This window comes from Cricetulus griseus, chromosome 9, assembly GCF_003668045.3.
Source record: "Cricetulus griseus strain 17A/GY chromosome 9, alternate assembly CriGri-PICRH-1.0, whole genome shotgun sequence".
Taxonomy (NCBI): domain Eukaryota; kingdom Metazoa; phylum Chordata; class Mammalia; order Rodentia; family Cricetidae; genus Cricetulus; species Cricetulus griseus.
Genome location: NC_048602.1, coordinates 14,280,964 through 14,304,043, shown reverse-complemented (window position 1 = coordinate 14,304,043; position 23,080 = coordinate 14,280,964). Strand labels below are relative to the sequence as shown.

General features: G+C 37.1%; 1 pseudogene; it reads left to right on the top strand.

Moving 5' to 3' along the window:
* The window catches only part of LOC113838800, a 40,281-nt pseudogene that overhangs the window by 17,079 nt on the left and 122 nt on the right, over positions 1 to 23,080 (top strand).

The following is a 23,080-nucleotide window of genomic DNA, read 5'->3' as shown; positions in this document are numbered from 1 at the left end:
TGTCATATTACATGGAAGATCTTCTGGGACCTTGCTATGTTTGATAGCCTGGTTTAGGGCAGGACTTGATTCTTTCCAAAATCATCTTTCCTCAAGGAAGAACATTGTCATTCCATTAATACTTATCTTTGGCTTTGTTCTGATCACATGATTTTCCTTCTGATTTGACAAAAAATTGATTTACATCAATATATAATTTGTGAAGTTAAATTTGCTTTCTATTTCCCCCTCTTATATGTTATTCTCATCTTCAATGAAGGATTATTTGAAGGGTGGGGAGTTGAGATGATAAGATTTCAGGCTCAACCTGGTAGCCACCAATCAAATATTCATGACGTTGTAATGCAGGAATTCAAATTCCTGTAAAATTGTGGACTCCAGGCATTCAGGTCCAGAAAGATTATTATGGCAGCACAAATATGGTAGATGGAAACTTTTTGTCTATTGATTTTGGGTGATTTTGTGTATATTGCCTATGTGCCTTGACAAGTTTCTCAGTACTAGGAAATACTCAGGAATGACACCTGCAATCTGCATTGAAAGAATCTATTCTTCCAGGAAGATGTAAAGGATATAAACTGCTGGCTTCTATAAATGACATGGCAGCTTAAGAACTCTCTGTAAAATCAATTAAAATATATCATTCAACTTTCCAACATAAGTGGAAAAGAGGAAGACAGAGAAAATGAAGTATAGGGAGCGTGTACACAGCATGGGAACCGGTTGTGATAAAAATTATTTGCATACATGTATGAAATTGTCACAACCAGCTACCAGACAAAATATGTAGATTTTATGAAAGCAAGAAGTCCATTTACTGACAGATTCTCTTTTGTAAAGTTTATGATTTCACATTCTATCGTCTGTGCTGATGCTTGAACCCAGGGCATCATGCAAGCTAGGCAAGTGCCCCACACTGAGTTAAACAGACAGCTGTGGCAGATGTCATTCTCAATAAAGTAAACCCTCAGATATAGTTTCACTTTTACAAAACAGGATGACATTTCCTAGTAATAAACTCACAAACAGAAAATGGTGTCATAAATTTGGTGCAGAAGATATGCTAGAAGCTGAAAACGCCTTTGATAAAATTCAACACCCCTTCATGATAAAAGTCCTGGAGAGATTAGGAATAACAGGGACATACCTAAACAAAATAAAATCAATATACAATAAGCCAACAGCCAATGTCAAACTAAATAGAGAGAAACTTAAAACTATTCCTCTAAACACAGGAACAAGACAATGTGGTCCACACTCTCCATATCTCTTTAATATTGTCCTTGAAGCTCTAGATAGAGCAATAAGTCAACAAAAGGAGATCAAGGCGATACAAATTCGAAAGGAAGAAGTCAAGATTTCACTGTTTGCAGATGATATGATAGTCTATATAAGGGAACTGAAAAACTCTACCAGGGATCTCCTACAACTGATAAAAACCTTCAGCAGAAAGGCAGGTTACAAGATTATCTCAAAAAAAATCTGTAACCCTATTTTATGCATGACAAATGTGCTGAGAAAGAAATCAGAGAAACATCACCCTTTATATTTGCCACAAACAACGTAAAATCCCTTGGGGTAATGCTAACTAAAAAAGTGGAAAACCTATATCATAAGAGTTTCGAGTCTCTAAAGAAAGAAATTAAAGAATATACCAGAAAATGGAAAGATCTCCCATGTTTTAGGATAGGTAGGAGCAACATAGTAAAAATGGCAATCTTGCCAAAAGCAATGTACAGATTAAATGCAATTCCAATCAGAACTCCAACACAAATCTTATCATACCTTGACCAAAAATTCCCCAATTTATATGGAAAAACAAAAGGTACAGGATAGCCAATACAACCTGTACAACACAAGCACTTGCGGAGGCGTCACCATCCCTGATTAGAAACTCTATTATAGAGCTATAGTCCTGAAAACAGCTTGGTTTAGGCACAAAAATAGATAGGTATACCAATAGAATCATGTTGAAAACACTGATATTAACCCACATACCTACGAACACCTGATTAATGACAAAGAAGCTAAAGCTATACAATGGAATAAAGAAAGCATCTTTAACAGATGGTACTGGCCTAACTGGATGTTTGATTGTAGAAGACTGCAGATGCATCCATGTCTATTGCCATGCCCAAAACTTAAGTCCAAATGTATCAAAGACCTCACCATAAATCCAGCACACTGATCTTATTAGAAGCAAAAGTAGGTAACACCCTTGAAGGAATTGATACAGGGGACTGCTATCTGAACATAACACCAGTAGAGCAGAAAGTGAGATAAAAAATTAATAAATGGGACCTCCTGAAACTGAGAAGCTTCTGTAAGGCAAAGGACACAGTCAACAAGACAAAAACGACAGTCCAAAAATTGGCAAAAGCTATAAACCAACCCCAAATCTGACAGAGGGCTGGTCTCTAAAATTTACAAAGAACTCATGAAGCTATCCTCCAAAACACCAAATAATCCAATTAAAAATTTGGGTACAAAACTAAATAGACAATTCTCAATAGAGGAATCTGACAGACACATAATAAAGCTGTCAGGGAAATGCAAATCAAAACAACTCTGAGATACTACCTTTCTCCTGTTAGAATGGTTAAAATCAAAATCCCCAGTGACATTTTATGCTGGAGAGGATGCAGAGAATTAGGAAAAATCCTACACTCCTGCTGTGAGTGCCAACTGGTCCAGCCACTTTGGAAATCAGTAGGGCGATTCCTCAGGAATACAGGAATCAGTCTACCACATTCTCAAAATTTGGCATTCCCAAAATTCCTCTCTTAGGCATATAACCATAAGGTTATATTCAAACAAGGATATCTGTTCAATGATGTTCATGGCAGCATTATTTGTAATAGCCAGTACCTAGAAATAACTTAGATGCCCCTCAACTGAAGAAAGGATAGAGAAAATGTGGTACAGTTACACAATTACTTCTACTCAGTGGGGGGAAAAAACAATGGAATTTTGAAATTCTCAGGCAACTGGATGGAACTAGAAGAATCATTCTGAATGAGGTAACCTAGTCGCAAAAAAGACAAACATGGTATGTATTCAGTCATATGTGGATTCTAGACTTAGAGTAAAGGATTACCAGTCTGCAATCCACACTTCCAGAGTCTCTCATAAACACAGAGGACCCTAAGAGAGTCATACTTGTTCCCCTGGAAAAAGGGAATGGGACAAGTTCCCCTGAGCTAATTGGAAGCATTGGAGCAAGGGAGAGGGAACTAGGAAAATGTGAAGAGGAGAAGAGGAGGGGTGAGGAGGACATGATGGGGCAGGGAGGTTGAGATGGGGGAAGAACAGAAGAGAGCAAGATAAGAGATAATATAATAGAGGGAGAAATTATATGTTTAAAGAGAAATCAGGCACTAGGAAATATCTGGAGAGCTACAAAGATGATACCCAATAACAACCTAAGCAACAGAGGAGAGGCTATCTTAAATGCCCTCTTCTGATAATGAGATGGATGACTAATTCATATGCTATCCTATAGCCTTCATCCAGCAGCTGGTGGAAGTAGACGCACACACCCACAGCCAAACCTTGAACTCAACTGAAATCCAGTTGCAGAGAAGGAGGAAGGGAAACCACCATTGGACTGATCCAGACCCCCTGTATGTGGGTGTCAGTAAGGAGACCTATTAGTGGATCAGTATTCATCAGTATTCATCCCTAGTATAGGAATGGACTTTGGGAGCCCATCCCACAAGGAGGGATAATCCCTGAGCCTAGACTCAAGGGGCTTGGCCTAACCATATTCTAAATGATATCACACACTTTGAATACCCCCTTGCAGAAGGCCTCAACCTTCCTGGGGAGAAGAAAGGGTATGATATAATTAGGTTATTAGTTGGGGGGTCAGGGGAACATGGAAGGAGAGGGGCATGGGATTAATATGCAAAATAATCTTCTTTCTAAATAAAATAAAAACAAAATTGTTCCTCAAACTTGGCTTGAATGTTGTGTTATCTATCTTCCTGCAGGTTATTTGCTTGTTCTAATTGAAAAGCCCTTTTCAAAAATATTCTTGGCAAACCCCTTCTTCTATCCCACCCATTGTCTCGCATAGTCTTTTTCTTTTAAATGTAATTTTAAATGTCCCTTGGAACCCTTTCCTAATATTTTGAGCAGTTTATGAGAAATTGGTATTGATTCTTTAAAAGTTTGATAACTTTCCCAGAAAGGCCCGTAGGTTTCCACTTCTTCTTATTACCAACTCAAACATTTTACTGAGTAGAATTTAGCCTGCTCTAGTTTTTAGTGTTGTGAATAAATACCATAATGAAAATCTACCTGTGGAAGAAAGGGCTTATTCCATGTTTTGGAGGATGGAGCTGATACGAAGACCATAGAGATGCCGCTTACCTGTGTACTCCTCAGGATTTGTTCAGCCTCAATCTTATAAAACCCCGGGACAGCAGAGAAAGCATTTACCACCCGCCATAGGCTGGACCCTCAATTATGAATGTTTAATCAAGAAAATACCTTATAGAGTTGTAGACCTAACAGAGCGTTTTTGCTCAGTTGAGGTTTTTCTTCCCAGATAATTATAACTTGTGTCAAGCTGAAAGACAGCTAATCAGGAAAAGTCTATTCAGAATTTCTTTGTTTTGGGTGTGAGTGTGTGTTTGGGAGTTTACAATATGTGTACATGCACATGAATGAGCATGTGCTCCTGTGTGTGTGAGAGAGAGAAAGAAAGAAAGACACACACACACACACACACACACACACACACACACACACACACAGAGAGAGAGAGAGAGAGAGAGAGAGAGAGGGAGAATGTTGGTTTGATTACTTCTCAGTCAGGTTTTACCTAATTTTTTGAAGTGAGGTGTCCTGGAAACCTTCTGCCATGAGAAGAAAAGTATCTGGATAGGACATACATATAGCGAATAAGGTAACCTAAATGCTTACAGTTCTGGAGGGAAACATATCTTGACTTGTTGAGATGTCATCTACAGTTTTGAAGAGAAAGTATCCTGTATACATACAGATATGAGGAGAAAGGTATCCTAACTTGTCAGGAAGTCAAAGCTTTTTCTGGGGGGTGTTGGATAATGTGCCCTCAAGATGTGGAAATAGTGCTCCACTCTGAGGGGGAGAGAGGCATTACAGCTCAGCTCTGTTCCACTTCCAAGGGAGTTTCCCAGCAGAGGTTTCCCCTTCTTCACAGCTAGAGCCCAATTGTTACTTCTGCTTCACTCTGATAAGCAGAAACCCCTTCAGAAATGTAGTAAACTGCTAAAGCAAAATGTTGTTAATTTTGCTCTACTCCAATTAGGAAGTTTCCAAGCAGATTTGTCATTTCCTTCATCTGCCCTTCTCCACTAAGGGAGCTTTCCAGCAAAGATTTTGTCCCATGCCAGCAAAATGTGATCTTCACTCAAGCTCTTTGGAGAGACTTATTTGGGAAAGAGGAATTAAGGAGAGTTGATACCTTTGCCATATTGGAAAAGAATAGCTGCCAAGTGAACACGCACAGGGGCTCATGTGGGGTTTCTTAGAGATGGAGGTTTTACAGGGCTAAGATTTTCAGGGACTTAATTAGTCAGATTTCATTTCCTTTGTGTTTGGACAATCTCAGACTGGCTGGATTTCATCCTCGTATATTGATTTCTTTTTCTGCTTAAGGATTTGGTTGGATTTCCTGCTCAGATATAGGTTGGTTTCATGTTCAGTTGGTCAGGGTAATTTATGGCTCTGGTTGAAGGGCCAAAGTGTTTTTCGTTTACTGGCTTTTTAGCCTTTGGACCCTAGTTTCAGGTCAAGCATGGCAGTGTTTCACTGGCTACAGTTTCAGAGTGAGTGTACATTTTTTTTTCACTGGTTCTGGTTTCAAGGCTATGGTTGGTTTAATTCAGTGACTGATTTCAGGTCCTGGGTGGTTTCTTTCACAGCTTCTAATTCAGGCCTAGGGTGCATTTGTTTCATTGGCTATGTGTTATGAATCAGTATGTGTTTGTTTGTTCATGGGCCATGCTTAAGGTGCTAGGGATTGTTTCTCTGGCTTTCAGGCCCGGGTTGGTTTCCTTCTGGCAATTATATCCTGCAAGCAACATGACACATGTGTGCAGGTCAGAGGACAACCTTGGATCTTTACCTTCCACCTCATTTGAAATGAGACCTCTTGGATAGTCTTCTGGTCCATGTGCCAGGACAGTTGGGTAACCAGTTCCGAATATCTACCTGTGTAAAATTCCTGTCTCCCTATTGTAGGAATGATGGGCTTCCAGACATTAGAACTACACTCAGACTTTTTAATGTGTTGGTTTTGGACATCAAACTTATGAACCACACATTTATTCATGAAGTGTGCTTGTCCATCTCATCATGTCAGCAGATCGTTTCCCCTTTTCTTCCTTGTAATTAGGAATGAAGCTGAGGTTCATCCCTACTAGGGAAGAGCTCTGCTACTGATACTCATTCATGCCAAGCACCTTTACACTTTTACTTTTATTTATGTTTCTTTATGTTAGAAACAAGATAGTTTTACATGTTAATCCCTGTTCCTGTTCCCTCTCCCTGTTCCCCTGCCCCCCTCTAACATCCTAGTATCAAATACCTATCTGCTCCCCAGGGAGAGTGAGGCCATCCATGGGGCTATTTAGAGTCTGCCATATCATATGAGATATGGCCTAGGCCATCTCCCATGTGTCTAGGCTGTGCGAGAATCTCTCTATGTGGACTGGTATCCCTGTCCTAACATTTATATAACAGTCTGCTATACTATGAAGCCTTGGGTTCAGGAAAGACATTTTCCTCATCCTGCCCTTCTTATAAAGAATGTCAACTACATATCCATTCTATGTTTTCTCTGTCATGAAAAATATATTTTTCTCTGAATGAGTCACATGATCTGGTGGTTTCTGTTCCCCAGTAGGTTTATATGTTCCTTCATTCTTCATATAAGTCTGAGACTCACTTTGTACCAGTCACTATTAAGAAATGTAATTATTAACATAGTCAACTGGATAGAATCTCCAATCAGCTACAAGACTCATGTCTGTACACACTGGAGAAGAAATTTCTAGATTGCAGAATCATTTCATTAGTTGGGTCCTTGACATATTAAAAGGGGAAAAGAAAGCTCAGAATCAGTTTTAATATTTTCTGTTTAGTGACTCCTGGCACATTGTGACCTGATGCCCCATGCACCTGCTGCCAAGATGGACCATCCCCTCAAACTGGAAGCTAAAACAAATACTTTCAATTCTTGATATTGTCAAGTATTTAGTCATAGCCCTGAGAAATGGGTACATGTGACATGGAGGGAAATGGGGGGAGGAAAGTGGAATAAAATTAAGGATCTATAAAGAATCAATGTTGAAACCTAGAAGGCCACACATTTAATATCCATATAAATAACTTATGCATGAAATGGAATAAACATAGTTCAGAAACAATGAATAACCAATGGACAATAAACTAAATCTATTTTTTAAGAAAATATGGCATGAACAATGGTAGACAGAGACTACACTCTGCAACACTATCATTCTTGCCTGTTAAGTCAGTTGTTCTTCAGATTTTAATGACAATTTCAAGAATGTTTGGGCATTTGAAAAGTCTCTCAACTTGTCCTATATTCCTCAACATCATGTTTATATCCAAGTATCCATGGAGGACAGAAGAGTGAGTTGGAATTTCTGGTATATCTGTGATCCACCAAGTGGAAGCTGGGAACTCTTCAGAGTCTCTTGCAGTGTAATAGCTAAAATAATTTCTTTAATTGTTAATTTCAAATTTTATTTAAATTAGAAACAATCCAATGTATCAATCACATTTCCTTCTCCCTCTGTCAGTGGAACCTGTATTTATCCCTAGTATAGGAATGGACTTTTCAAGCGCACTCCCCATTGAGGGATGCTATCTTAACCTAAATACAAGATCCTGCCCCAATAGATGTGACAGACCTCGATGATCCCCCATGGAAGGCCTTACCCTACCTGGGGAGTGGATGGAGGTAGAATTCGGTGGAAGTGTTGGAGAATGAGAGGGAGAGGGAACTATGAGTGATATGCAAAATAAGATTATTTCCAATTTAAATAAAAATTTAAAAAAACGTAGATTTATTTTGGGTCTTGGTTCTCTCTTTCCAACATGTGGGTCCCTGGTATGAATTCTAATTACTGGGGTTGGTAGAAAGCAATTTTAGATGCTGAGCCATCTTGCTGGCCCTCATCATTTTACTTTCTGAGTATTTGTGTTTGATCACTGTAGTTACAACAGCAAGGTGGAATCATATAGCAGTAGAACTGGTTATAACATTTAACCTAGGGCCTTGTTGTGGTTATTAACTATGTCTTAATAAGTATCCAAGTTCTTTTCAAAAGAAAAGTGCTATAATATTATATGAATATCCTGTTGTATTCATACAATTCATTGGTGTGGACATATGGGGCGTTTGCAACTTTTAGTTGTATTTTGAATGGGAATTCGATACCATTCCAGTCACATAACATTTAACGAAAATGTCCGGCCAATAAGATGTGCTGCTGCAATGTTGGCACAGTACTTGGGAGAGTGGCCAAACAATGATGGCTCTAATTTGATGGCCACACCACAAGAGGCTGCCCAATCCACAAAGACTGCCTGAATTACTAGGAATTTGAGAGTAGATAGCCCATAGTTTAGGATTAGTACCTAGTCCATTATTCATCAATGAGGCTGCATCCAGCAGCTTTTTTGAGCAGACAGAAAAAAATGTGGTACATTTACACAGTGGAGTACTACTCAACAAGGGGGGTGGCAGCAAAGGAATCTTGAAATTTGCAGGCAAATAGAAGGAAATAGAAGAAACCACCCCAATGAAGTAAACAAGTCCCAAAAAGACAAAAATGGATGTGCTCGCTCATATATGGATTTTAGATCTACAACAAAGAAATAGCAGCCTACAATCTTTACTACCAGAGAAACTAGGAAACACAGAGTAGCCCTACTATATACCAATGACACAGTGGTGAAGAAAGAAATCAGAGTAACATCACCCTTTACAATTGCCACAAATAACATAAAATACCTTGGGGTAACACTAACCAAAACAGTGAAAGACCTCTACCGTAAGAATTTTGAGTCTCTAAACAAAGAAATTAAAGAAGATACCAGAAAGTGGAGATCTCCCATGCTCTTAGATAGGTAGGATCAACATAATAAAAATGGCAATCTTGCCATCAAAGTACCAACAGAATTCTTCACAGACCATGAAAGAACAATTCTCACCTTTATATGGAGAAACAAAAGACCCAGGATAGCCAAAACAACCCTGTAGAATAGAGAAACTTCTGGAGGCATCGCCATCCCCGGTTTCAAGCTCTATAACCGAGCCATAGTCCTGAAAACAGTTTGTTAATGGTACTAAAATAGACAGGTAGACCAATGGAATAGCATTGAAAATCCTGCTATTAACCCACACACCTATGAACACCAGATTTTTGACAAACAAACCAAATTTGTATGCAGGAACAAAGAGAAAGTCTTCAACAAATAGTGCTGGCATAACTGGATGCACACATGTAGAAGACTACAGATAGACCCAAGCCTTTCACCCTGCATAAAATTTAAGTCAAAATGACACCAATATCTCAACATAAACGCAGCCACACTGAAACCTTGAATTAATTGGTACAGGAGACTGATTCCTGAACATAACACCAGTAGCACAGTCACTGAGATCAATAATTAATAAATGGTACCTCCTGAAACTGAGAAGCTTCTGTAAGGCAAAGGCACAGTCAGTAAGACAAAATGGAAGCCCACAGTCTGGGAAAAGATATTCACCAACCCCACATCTGACAGAGGGCTGAAATAAAAAAATATACAAAGAATTCAAGAAGCTAGTCTCCAAAACACCAAACAATCTGGGGTACAGAACTAAATAGACAGTTCTCAATAGAGCAATCTAAAATAGCTAAAGACACATAAGTAAGTTTCAACATCCTTACACATCAGGGAAATTCAAATCAAAACAACTCTGAGATACCATCTTACTCCTGTTAGAATGGATAAAATCAAAAACACCAATGACAGTTTATGCTGGAGAGGATGTGGAGAAAGGGGAACACTTTTCCACTGCTGGTGAGAGTGCCAACCTTTACAGCCACTTTGGAAATCAGTATGGCGACTCCTCAACAAAATGGAAATCAGTCTAACAGAAGATCCAGCAATTCCACTCCTAAGCATATACTCAAAAGATGCACATTCATACAACAAGGGCATCTGTTCAACGATGTTCATAGCAGCACTATTTGTAATAGCCCAAAACTGGAAGCAACCTTGATGCCCCTTTACCGAAGAATGGATAGAGAAAATATGGTACATATACACAAGGGAGTACTACTGAGTGGAAAAAAGAAAAAACAACAACGGAATCTTGAAATTTGCAGGAAAATGGATGGAACTAGAAGACACCATTCTGAGTGAGGTAACCCAATCAGAAAAAGACAAACATGATACGCACTCACTCATACGTGGATTTTAGACATAGAGTAAAGGATTAGCAGCCTACATTCCACACTGCCAGTGAAACAAGTAAATAAGGAGGACCCTAAAAGAGAAAAAAACATTGTCCCCTGCAGAAGGGGAAATGGCCAGGTACCATGAGCAATTGTTTATTTGAATTACAAACAAGATTGAATTACATGACAATCCCAGTTCCCTTCTCCCTCCTTTCCTCCCCTACCACTTTCCCAACCTACACCATATCCTTTCTTCTAATCTACACCTGACTCACTTCCCTGAGCAAATTGAGAGCATGGGAAGATGGGGGAGGGAACTTTGAGAATGAGAAGGTAAGAAGAGGAAGGATGCAGAGCTCATGTGGAAGCAGAAAGGTTGAGTCAGGTGATGAATAAAAGAAATGATATATGATAGATAGGGTTTTATTTGGGCTGGTGGTAGGGGAGGGAGAAGAGAACTGGGATGTCATGCAAATTAATCTTGTTTCTAATTCAAATAAAAAATGATTTTAAAAAATGAAATTGGTGTCCTGTTCCAATTTGTTCCAGGGTACCACCTACCTTCTCTTCTAGGATGTTCAGTGTGGCTGAATTTATGTTGAGTTCCTTGATCCATTTGGATATCAGTTTTGCTCATGGTCATATATAAGGATCTCTCTGCAATCTTCTACATGTACGAATCCAGTTATTCCAACACCATTTGTTGAAGATGCTTTTTTCCCCCATTGTATAACTTTAGATTCTTTGTGAAAAATCAGTTTTTCATGGGTGTTTGGATTAATCTGAGTTTTCAATTTGATTCAATTCCATATAGTCACCCTGTCTATATTTGTGCCAATACCAACCTGTTTTCAGAACTATGGCTCTATAATAGAGCTTGAAGTCAGTGATGGTGATGCCTCGAAAGTTCCTTTATTGTACAGGGTTGTTTTGTCTATCCTGGGTTTTTAGTGTTTCCATATAACATTGAGTACTGTTCTTTCAAGGTCTGTGAAGAATTGTGTTTGGATTTTGATGGGATTGTAACTGTCAGAATGGCTAAAATAAAAATGCTAATGAAATGCTGGAGAGGATGTGGAGTGGTGGGAACATTGTTCAATTGCTGGTGAGTATTGTGGGAAATTACCAATACAGAGTCAGGTAGAAATATAAGGGTATCTAATAGGGAAAAGCCTTACTTACAGAGTGACCTAGCCAGCTGGCGTGGTAGAGGTCTGTACAGCAAGAAGCAAAGAGAAACCGAAACCGCAAAATGAAGTTACACTACGTCACTCTGACCACGCCCTCACAAGCCTGGTCAGGCACACCTGTAGCCAGCCCCTAAGAAGGCGTGGCTACAGCTTCCCCTACAGGTGGGAGTGCAGCATTGTGCAGCCAATTTAGAAATCAGTTTGGCAGTTAATCATAAAATTTGGAATTGATTTGGAATTCAATTGTACCTCAAGACCCAACAATACCACTCTTAGGCATATACCCAAAGATGCACATTCATACCACAAAGAAATCTGTTCAACTATGTTAATACAAACATTAATTGTAATTGCCAGAAACTTGAAGTAATGTGTATTATCCTCAATTGAAAAACAAATAAAAAAAATGTGACACATCTCACAGTTGACTACGGCTCAGTGGTTAATAAAAACAACATCTTGAAATTCCCTGGCAAATGGATGAAAACAGAAAATACCTTCCTGCCTTAAGTAACTTAGGCCCAGGATGATGTGGTAGTCTTTGGGGAGCCCACCTGGAGTGCCCTACTCTGCCTGGGGAGTGGAGAGTAGATGAGGTATGGGGTAGGTGGCGGAGGGCAGGGATATGGAGAAGGGATTGAAATGTGAATTAAGCTTGTTCCTAATTTGATCTAATAAAAATTAATAAAATTATAAAGTATATCTGAAGTCAGAAATCTTTGACAAGAACATATGTGTGGTTCCAATGCCCAGGAGTAGGAAAATCTGTTTTTATTCGCTTAATCCAGGATATAGCAATCAGTTCCAAAGTCTTTTCTTCCAAATTACTTGGCCTGCCCACATTTTCCTCTATTTTTTTATGTATTTTCTGGTCATGTGCTGATAGAGAATAAAATGCGATGGGGAAGACATGACATAGGGTTAATGTCAAAAAGCGATGGTACATGAGGAGGTAAAAGAAAGCAAAATAAATAGATTCAGATATATTGTAAAACAGTTCAAAAATACAGAAAAACACTAGACAGCATAATCCACTTATCACTGACATACTTCAGAAAAGTCAGTCATATATTGGAAAACCAAACCAAACCACACTTACATTGCTATTGTCATACTAAATTTTATCTAATCACTATTCTGAAGAAATGAAGGAAAACCACATAAAATTTTCATGTGCCAGATCCTAGTATGCAATTCTAAAAGAAATAGGTGGCCTTCACTTCTAGTAAGGAGCAGGGCTAATCCCACTGCAGGTCATGTTTTATTCTTGTTTTGTATTCTACACATGAACCATTCTTTCCTTTCACCTTACCTGGTTCCAGTCTTTCTGCTTCCTCTATATTCACTTTCCAGGGTTCTTTGTTTTCTTCATGACAGGTGACTATCTCAGGTTTGGATTCAGAATGGCCTAAGAATTACAAGAGATGGGTGATAAATTTCATTCCATAATATGCAGAAGTGTTGGGTTGTAACACAGTCTTGTACTCAGGGAATGTAAAAGAATATAGGGAGACATTCATAAGTGAAGTCTTATTAGTACATAATTGAGAGGTGGTTAATACTCTAAGAAATTAATTTTAATTTTGTATACCTTCAACTTCCCTTCTATTAAACACTTACAAATATATAATTGTTGGATTCAAATAGTATTCACATTTTATTTCTCCTGAATGACGGCAAAACTAGCATATGGGATTGAATTATAGGTTAGGCTAAATTAAAAATCATTTAAAGTAATATAAGAAAAAATAGTGAATATTTCACTCACCAATATCAAGGAATAGTTGGGAGCTGGTATTTATTCATAGGAAACAAATCAAAATTATAATGCAAGTAGTTATATATTCCTATGTTTAAGCAGGATTCAGAAAGTGATTTATTCTCACCTACAGAAACCAGGTTGCTGTAATTCTCCAACATGACACCTCTGTACAAATCCCTCTGAGAAGAAATCAAGCAATCACATTCTTCCTTAGAGAAATTGATGGCCACATCCTCAAATATCCAGAGACTCTGAATTAAAAATTGTTTCTCCTTATAATGATGGTTTGAGACCTTAATTTTCCCCAAAGGAAAGATTATTTAACTAAAGAGCTTGCTGTAGTATCAGTAATTAATCTGCAATTTTCAAATCTATATGTTATGAGGGTGGATGTGGTGACTATTTAACAGAGATCCAAGTACCCAACACCTAAAATCCTCAGGAAATTTGTGCCTTTTCTCAGTGATAAATAACATCTGAAGTTGTCCACAGCAGGAATTGAGAATCAATATTAATGTCTCATGTCAGAAATTTTGTAAATCCTTCAGAGCATGCATCGATGTAGATATGTCATGCTGGAAAATAAGAGGCAGGGAAGGGTGGAAAGTGAGATACAGTATAGAATGAGAGTGATAATGAAGAATCGCTATGGAAAATACAATAAAACCTGAAAACAGATTTCTTACAATAAGGTGCTACAGTGAATGTTGATCTGTGCAAACGAATTATTTCTCTTTGGACTGTAAACCTGTCAGAAACTTGTGCACACATTTACTTGAGAACAAGCCATCTGTCAATCTGCCTCTTTATGGATCTTTTCAAGGAATTTATCTTCAAGTTTTACCTTCCTGATACTATTCTGTGTGTAACGTGAAATCACCTTCATTCCATGCTACCACACATAGAGACTGAAAAGCAGCTTAAAAAATATCCTCACTTTGTGACTTGTTCCACAACACAGATGCAAAGACCATGAACGTGACTAATTCATAGTTTTTGCCCTCCTGCATTTGTAGGATCTAGTATTCCAGCAGATAGTGGTTATCTACCACCTGGGTTTGTGACTTCAGTAACCTGCTTTATACTTTGCACAGGCATTTCAAATTGAGACTGATGTCCAATTAAACAAAACCAAGACATGTATATGAAATATTGGATGGAGTCTCAGGGGTAGCCACAGGTGAAAGTGTTTCTCATATTGTGTATGTAAGTAATTTATTTCTTATTGGCATGGCAGAGTGGGGAATTGATGCTTCACTAATGTCTCCAAAAATCATTCCCTTTCATTTCCATATTCCAATATAAAATTCCATATTTCCCAGATTTGCAGCTATACAAATGTTTAGATTGTCTCTCAAGTTCATTTTGTGTAGTGAAAAAGCCTCTTTGTGATTCACAGTCAAAAGCTATCTCTACTCAAACCTAAGCATGACATTCCTGTGCCAATTTAAAACTTGTGCTTTACTAAAGACACTCCAATTCCAACCAACTAGGTTTTTCACGTATAAAATTTGATTGTTTGCAAAATCCACCTAAATATAAGCACTCTTTTCCAGACAGTTGTCAACTTCCAGAGTTTTTGATAAGACACACCTGACATGAGCAGGTGGGAGTTTAAGGAGTCCAGAATGACAAATACGGAACTTGCCTAAGACTGAACTAGGCCTTCTGAGGGTGGGTGTCATTTGGGGTTCTCAGTCAGTCTATTGGGCAGCTTCTATCCCTAGTGCCTGAACTGAATTTTGAAAGTCACTCCCTATGTCAGGATACTCTCTCAGCCTAGATACAGGGGGGAGAGCTTCTGGTCCTACTCCAAATGGTGAAACAGAATTTGATGATTTCCCCATGGAAGGTCTCACACTCTCTAGGAGTGGATAGGAGGTGGGAAGGGAAGATGGTGGAGTGAGTGGGAGGACACAGGACAAGTGGAAGAGGGAACTCAGATTGGTATGTAAAGTAAGATGGCTTTTTTTCATTCACTTATTTAGCTCATAAATAAAGTCATGCACAATTATGATACACAATACAGTATGTTCACAATGGCATGGCTAAATTAACTTAAATTTAGAAATTAATACAAAGAACACTGGGCTGCAACAAAAGATGTGGCAATAACAAAAATACAGATAAAATCTAATTAGGAAAGAATAAATAAATAAGGAAAAAGTAAACACACACAAACCACATTGGTTAGGAGTGGAAATTTAACAAAGTTTTATCAAAGTACAATAAATAGGCAAGGAAGAAAGAAGGAATGAGTATATGGAAGAAGAAAAGAGTGGAGAATTAAGAAAAGATTCCATTTTCAGGTGGGAATGTATCAAAAATCATGTGTATTTATTGATGCCCAAAAGGTGAGATAATGTTTCTCACTTAGTTCATGAGCTCTTGGATAGACCAGGCTTTGTAAGACATTCATATGACACAGGTGGGTTCTCCCATTCTTTCTCTCATTTTACTTCCGCCTCTCTCTTTTTCTCATTTAATTTTTCTATGTCTTGTTATAAAGTTGATTTCCCAAGAACAGAGAAGTGCAAAACTACTTAAAATTTGAAACCTAACCTTTACAGTACAACTACTGAGTCTCACAAACTGGATGATTTGTCTTGTTAACAGTTCATGTTGTTTCTTCACATTGTAGAGATGTACATTTTATTGCAGACTACATTTCACAGTAAACAGCAAGCATGTGGGAAACTCTGCATTCAAATGGACTCTTGATGTTTGATGACATGCTGTGGATTATAGTTAATGTTTCTCTGCTGAGGTCATCTGATTATGACCATGAACTTGACATTTTGTCTCTATAGAAATGTTAATTTAGCTGAGTATGTTGGTACACTCCTTTAATCTATGCAGTTGGGAGGTAGAGGCAAGCAGATTTCTGGGAGTTGCAGGACAGTCTGGTCTACTTGAGTGAGTGTCAGCCCTGAAGGGATAACACAATGAGACACTGTCTCAAAAAGGCAAATGAAAGATGTGCACTATAGTTCCTATGATTTTATTGTTTTTTAGAACTTGTTTGAATCACTGAAATGGCATTGTTTCTTTTGCGACTTTTGTCCCTTTGTGTTATTTTCCTTCACTGGGGAACATTCCTTCTATGAACCTCTGAATATCTGACATAGCAATAACACTTTTAAAATTTTATTTTTATCATGAAAAATTTTATTTTTCCCACAAGTCATTGCATAGTTTTGCTGGCTTCTTGAGTTCTTTGTATATTTTGGAAATCATCCCTCTGTCAGAAGTGTGGTAGGTGAATATCTTTTCCCAGTTTGTGGGCTGCTGTTTTGTCTTGCTGACTGTGTCCTTTGCCTGACAGAAGCTTCTCATTTTCTGGAGGTCCCATTTATCCATATCTTGTTTTGGCTATCCAGTGTCTTTTGTTGTTCCATATAAAGTTGAGATTTGTTCTTTCAAAGTCTGTGAAGAATTATGCTGGGAATTTGATGGAGATTGAGTTGAAGCTGTATAGGGCTATGGACAAAATTGCTATTCTTGCTATGTTGCTCCTATCTATCAAAGAACATTGGAGACAGGGTTTCACTGTGTAGCTTTGGATCCTGTCCTTTCACTCACTATATATTTTATGCTGACTTGGAACTCACAGAGATCCACCTACCTCTGCCTCCTAAGTTCTGGGATAAAAGCATGCACCACCACACCCAGCTTCTTTTCTTTTTCTTTAATGAATACCTTTGTCACTGTGGTAAAAATGGATAAAATCTTGGATTTAAATTGCATATTTCACTGTGTAGTAAACATGGGTAGTTCTGCATCCATAAGTTTGGAAATCAACAATTCAAATTTGGATAAATATGTTTCTCTGTAATTTGTCTTTCAGTTTTTGCTCTTCTTAAATCAGTGGAAAATATATTTTGATAATAATTTATGCATAGAATGATTTTAATTTATGTAGCTGTTTAAAAATGTATCCATTTATTAGAATAAAAGGATGGATTTTCTAATAACAATAATCTACTTCTTTGGGGATATTGGCATGTGAGTGGTTTCCATCATGAGAACTACTTTCTGAAGTGGGCTGATTTCAAATTTGAAAGTAAGCATGTCAAATTCGGTTCACTATAGTACCAATAAGCATATTATACCAGAACAGTTGTAGCCTTCTTCCATTAGGTTGGTTGATTTCAAAAAAATGGCTTGGAACTAATAGTAGATATGACTTTTTTGGAATAGGGATGGCCTTGTTAGAGGAAGTGTGTCATTGTAGAGATGGGTTTGTTTTTTTTTTCATAAATGTTCAATCCATGTCCAGTGTCTCATTTCACTTCCTGTTGCCTTCTCATATTGTATACCAGCCAATTAAATGTCTTTCTTTATAAGATTTGAAGTAGTTAAGGTGTCAACTCATATCAATAGTAACACAATACAGAATTTGGTAACAGCAACTGTGATGTTATTTTAGTAGACATGATAATGTTTTTGTTTGGAGGAATATGAATTTTTGGTATTTTGGGTAAGGGGAGCAGTAGAATGTTTTACGTGTTGTTAAATTAGCTATAAACAAAGGAAATCTCAAAACAGCCTTATAAACACTGTTTTTTTTATTGTATACTGTTCACATATGTGAAGATTTACAGTGTAAAGGAGCCAGTAGAGTAATGTAAATATTAAGTGTAATTTTTGAGAAGAAAAGTACACCAACAAGTAGAATGGAGATAACTCCTGGGTTCAAGGAGATTAATGAGGTTGAGTACAGTATATAGTAATCTCAGGACAACATCACAAAGAGTAGTTTATAACTTTAGAAAACATATTAAAGAAAAGCTTACAGATTGGCATAGTGGCGCATGCTTTTAATATCAGCACTCCTAATTCAGAAGCATGTGGAACTCTGAGTTTGATGTCAATCAAATGGAGAGTATAAATTCCATTACACCCAAGCTTATGCATTGAAGGAAATCTTGGAAAATAGAAATCTGGTGAGGACATGATTGAATAAGAAGGCCATGTTTCAGTTTCAGGAAGCATATTATTTGGCAACCTAGTTCAGACTTTACAGTCAATGATAGAAGAAAGGCATTATGGAACCTTCTTCTATGACTAAGGAAAGATAATAGGCCAGTCAAATGTGATAGTTGTCATTGAATGGACTGTTATTCACGGGCAACATGAATAGAGAGAGACCCTGTGGCTGCCATTGGCATCTGAAACATCAAAACTTCAAAGGCTACATTCGCAACACAAATCCTCAAATAAACAAAAACCAAAACAATAAACCTCCACAGTTACTACTGGAAGGCCACATCTTCTCATCCAAAGAATATATCATTTGGGAACCAAGGGTTCAAAAACATTCCTGTGGTGATATATATTTATTATTCATTAAAGCTTGACCAGGGATTTAGGAAGCAGTCAATTACAGATATAAGAAACAAGGTCCATGCCTTTTATGCCAGCAAAGATAATCTTGTTGGTAGTGGTACACACTTTTAACTTTGGACTCAGATGCATCTGTGTCCAAGGCCACCCAGGTTACCACAATAGTAAATCGGTCTAAAAGATAATTATACCTACATTAGGGAAGTATAAGATACAGAAGCAAGATCTCTGAGAGGCATCATTATCCAGAGACAAGATGATACCGGCCAGCTGCTCTGCTTTTCTTATACTCAGCATGGAACTTGAATCCCAAAATCAGTCTCTGTGTCATTTATTTTTTAACATCACACATTAGCCTAAGGGTACTATAGTCCTCAAAACAAAAACATATGCTATATGAAATTAAACAATTTTACAAGGAAACAGTGTTTTTATTAATTAATAACCATGCAATGTAATTATGTAGAACTGCATAGACAAAAACACATAGGGGAACATACATACACTGCAATTTAAAGCAGTAGAATATTCGCTATATTCTAGTCTTTGAAATGTCTGTTCTTTAGTTCATTTTCATCTGTATTTAGGACAACACAAGTTGAATGATCTTAGATAAAAAATTTCTTTCTATTGGAGGCAAGCATGGATAACAATCATACAGATGATAGGACGTTGTAAAATTAAGAACTGAAATCATGCTATGAAGATTGTTTCCTCAAGTTTTTGTTTGTCCAGGTTCAGAATGTTCTTCAGTCTGGTTCAACTTGTGTTTCTATGACAATCTAGACTTTACTAATTTAACACTGTGTGGAGAATCTTTACCACACTCTATTTGTACCTTGCATTTCTGAAACATAATATCCATGGTAGGAATTAATATATCTGCGTATCTTCAAACCTAGAAAGATAATAGAAACATAGATAATGTGAAATATTCCATATTAAATTGAATTTTGAATTATTACTATGTAATTCTTTAAAAGAATCAAGATATCAAGAAGTTGGCAGTGTATGCCTTTAATCCCAGCACTTGGGAGAGAGAGGCAGGTGAGTTAGAGGCCAGCCTGATCAACAGAGCAAGTGCCAGGAGAGGCTCCAAGGCTATACAGAGAGATCTTATCTCCAAATCCGAAAAAAAAGAATCAATAAAGGTTACATTTGTAATTCAATGCAATATCACAAAATATGTTCACATGGTACATTTTTGAAAAATGAACTAATTGAGAGCTGTCTGGAAAAGAATGCCTATATTTAGGTGGATTTTGCAAACAATCACACTTGCAACAAGAAAAACTTAGGTGGTTGGAAATGGAGTGTCTTCATTAAAAACCAAAAGTATTCAATTGGGCACAGGAATGACATGTTTAGGTTTGACTAGACATAGCTTTAGACAGTAATCAAAAAGACGCTTTTTCACTATACAAAATAAACTTGAGAGACAATCTAATCATTTGTATACTTGCAAATGTCGGAAATAATGGAATTTTATATTGGAATATGGAAATGAAAGGGAATGATTATTGGAGACATTAGTGAAGCATCAGTTCCCCACTGTGCTATGCCTGCAAGAAATATATTAATTACATAATGTGAGAAAGGCTTTCACCTGTGACTACCCCTCAAATTCCATTCACTATTTTAAATACGTGTGTCAGTTTTGATTCATTTGATCATCAGAGTCAATTGGAAATGCCTTGTGTAAAGTGTAAAGCAGGGTGTTGAAGTCCCAAAACCAGGTGGTAGATAACCACTATCCGCTGGAATAATAGATCCTACAAATGCAGCAGAGGAAAACGTAAGAGTTGGCCACTCTGTAAAAGTTCGTGGTTTTTGCAGCTGTGTTGTGGAACAAGTCACAAACAGGATATTTTTTAAGCTGCTTTCCAGTCTCTGAGTAGCTTGGAATGAAGTTGCTTTCACCTTACACACAGAATAGTATCAGGAAGGTAGAACTTGAAGATAAATTCCTTGAAATGATCCATAAAGAAGAGGATTGAAGATGGCTTGTTCTCAGGTAAATGTGTGCAGAAGAATATGACAGGTTTACAATCCACAGAGAAATAATGTATTTACACAGATCAACATTCACTGTAGTTCCTCATTGTAAGAAATCCGTTTTCAGGTTTTATTGCATTTTCAACAGAGATTCTTTATTATCACTCTCATTTCTATGCTGTGTCTCACTTTCCACCCTTCCCTGCCTCTTGTTTCCCAGTATGGCATATCTACATACATGCATGCTCTGAAGGATTTACAATATTTCTGATATGAGAGATTAATATCAATACTCAATTCCTACTGAGGACAACATCAGATGATATATTTCACTGAGAAAAGGCACAAATTTGATGAGGATTTTAGATGTTGGGTACTTTGATCTCTTTTAAAAAGTCACAACATCCTCCCTCATAAGTTATAGATTTGAAAATTTCAGATTAATTACTGATACTACAGCAAGTTCTTTAGTTAAATAATCTTTCCTGTTGGGGAAATTAATGTCTCAGACCATCATTACTGGGAGAAACAATTTTGATTTCAGAGTCTGTTGACATTCGAGGATGTGGCCATCAATTTCTCTAAGGAGGAATGGGAATGCTTGAATACTTCTCAGAGGGATTTGTACAGAGGTGTCATGTTGGAGAATTACAGCAACCTGGTTTCTGTAGGTGAGAATAAATCATTTTCTGATTACTGCTTAACTATAGGAATGTGTAACTTCCTGTATTATAATTTTAAATTGTTTTCTATGAATAAATACCAGCTCCCAATTATTCCTTGATATTGGTGAGTAAAATATTTACTATTTTTTCTTATATTATTTTAAATCATCTTTTAATTTAGCCTAACATATAATTCAATCCCCTATGGTAATTTTGCAGTCATTCAGGATCAGTGAATTTTGAATACTATTTGAATCCAACAATTATATATTTGAAAATGTTTAATGGAAGGAAAGTTGAATGTATACAAAATTAAAATTATTTTCTTAAAAGTTTTAAACACCTGTCAAGTATGTACTTTTAGGACTTCACTTAAGAGTCTTTCTTTACATTCCATTATGATCACTGTGCGCAAGCCTGTGTTGTAAACAAAATCTTTTCTACATTTTGTAATGAAATTTTCACATGTCTCTTATAAATTCATAGGACTTTCTGTATCAAAACCAGAGTTAGTCACCTTTCTTGAACAAAATAACGAACCCTGGATGGTGAATATACAGGAATCAGAAGTCCTGGAACAAGGTAAGTTGAAAGGGAACAATGGTTCATGTGTGTAATACAAAACAATGAATGAACAACAACTGCAGTTCGATTAGCCCTGTTTCTTACTTGAAGTGATTCACAAGTATTCATTTTATGATTGTATACTAGGTTCTGGCACACAGAGATTGTTACATTGTTTTCCTTCTTTTCATCAGAATAGTGATTCTATAATATTTATTTTGCCAATAGCATTTTGGCAATGTATGTATGGCTTCATTTCATATTCTAATATATATGTAAATTGATCTGAAATATATCAGTGAACAATGGATTATGTTTTCTAGTGTTTTTCTATATTTTTGAACATTTTTGCAACATATCTGCATCATTTTTTTTCTTTCTTTACCTCCTTGCCTACCATCACTTTATTACATTAACCCAGTGTCATTACTTCCCTATCCCATCTTATTCTATCAGCACACAATCAGAAAATACATAAAAAATAGAGAAAAATGTGTTCTGCCCAAGTGTTTTGGAAGAAAAGACTTTGAATATTATTGCTATACCCTGGATAAAGCAAAAGAAAAACAGATCTTACTACTCCTGGGCATCAGGGACCACATATATGTTCCTATCAATGATTTATGTCTTTTGATCTCCTTTCAATAAAGAAGGTGACATTTTGGCTGTCTTGAGCTTGTGTGGGTTTTGGCCTTTCTGTCACAAACTTGGTAATTGTATGTTCCTGGGTCCTATACTTTTTGTAAGCTTCTGCTTCATTGAAGTCATTCATTGACAGTTTCTTTCCTATATATTCTCTCTGAATTCATTTGTTCATTGTTGCCTGCACCATGATTGGAGTGGTTAGAAAAAAGAATCCAAGTTATAGCTTAATTTTCCAAAATCTGAATAGTAAACTTTTCTAGTGAAGAATGAGAAAGCCAACAATCTATGGGTTCAGCAGTATAATATTAGTTTGGTGCCATGTTCCTTTAGTGCATTAACAACAGGTTTTCATCTAGTGCCTGAGCCAATTTGGTCTCAGATTCTTGGCTCAAATAACAGTTTCAATTATGGTTTCTAATAATGGAGTTGGCAGTAAGATAGTCA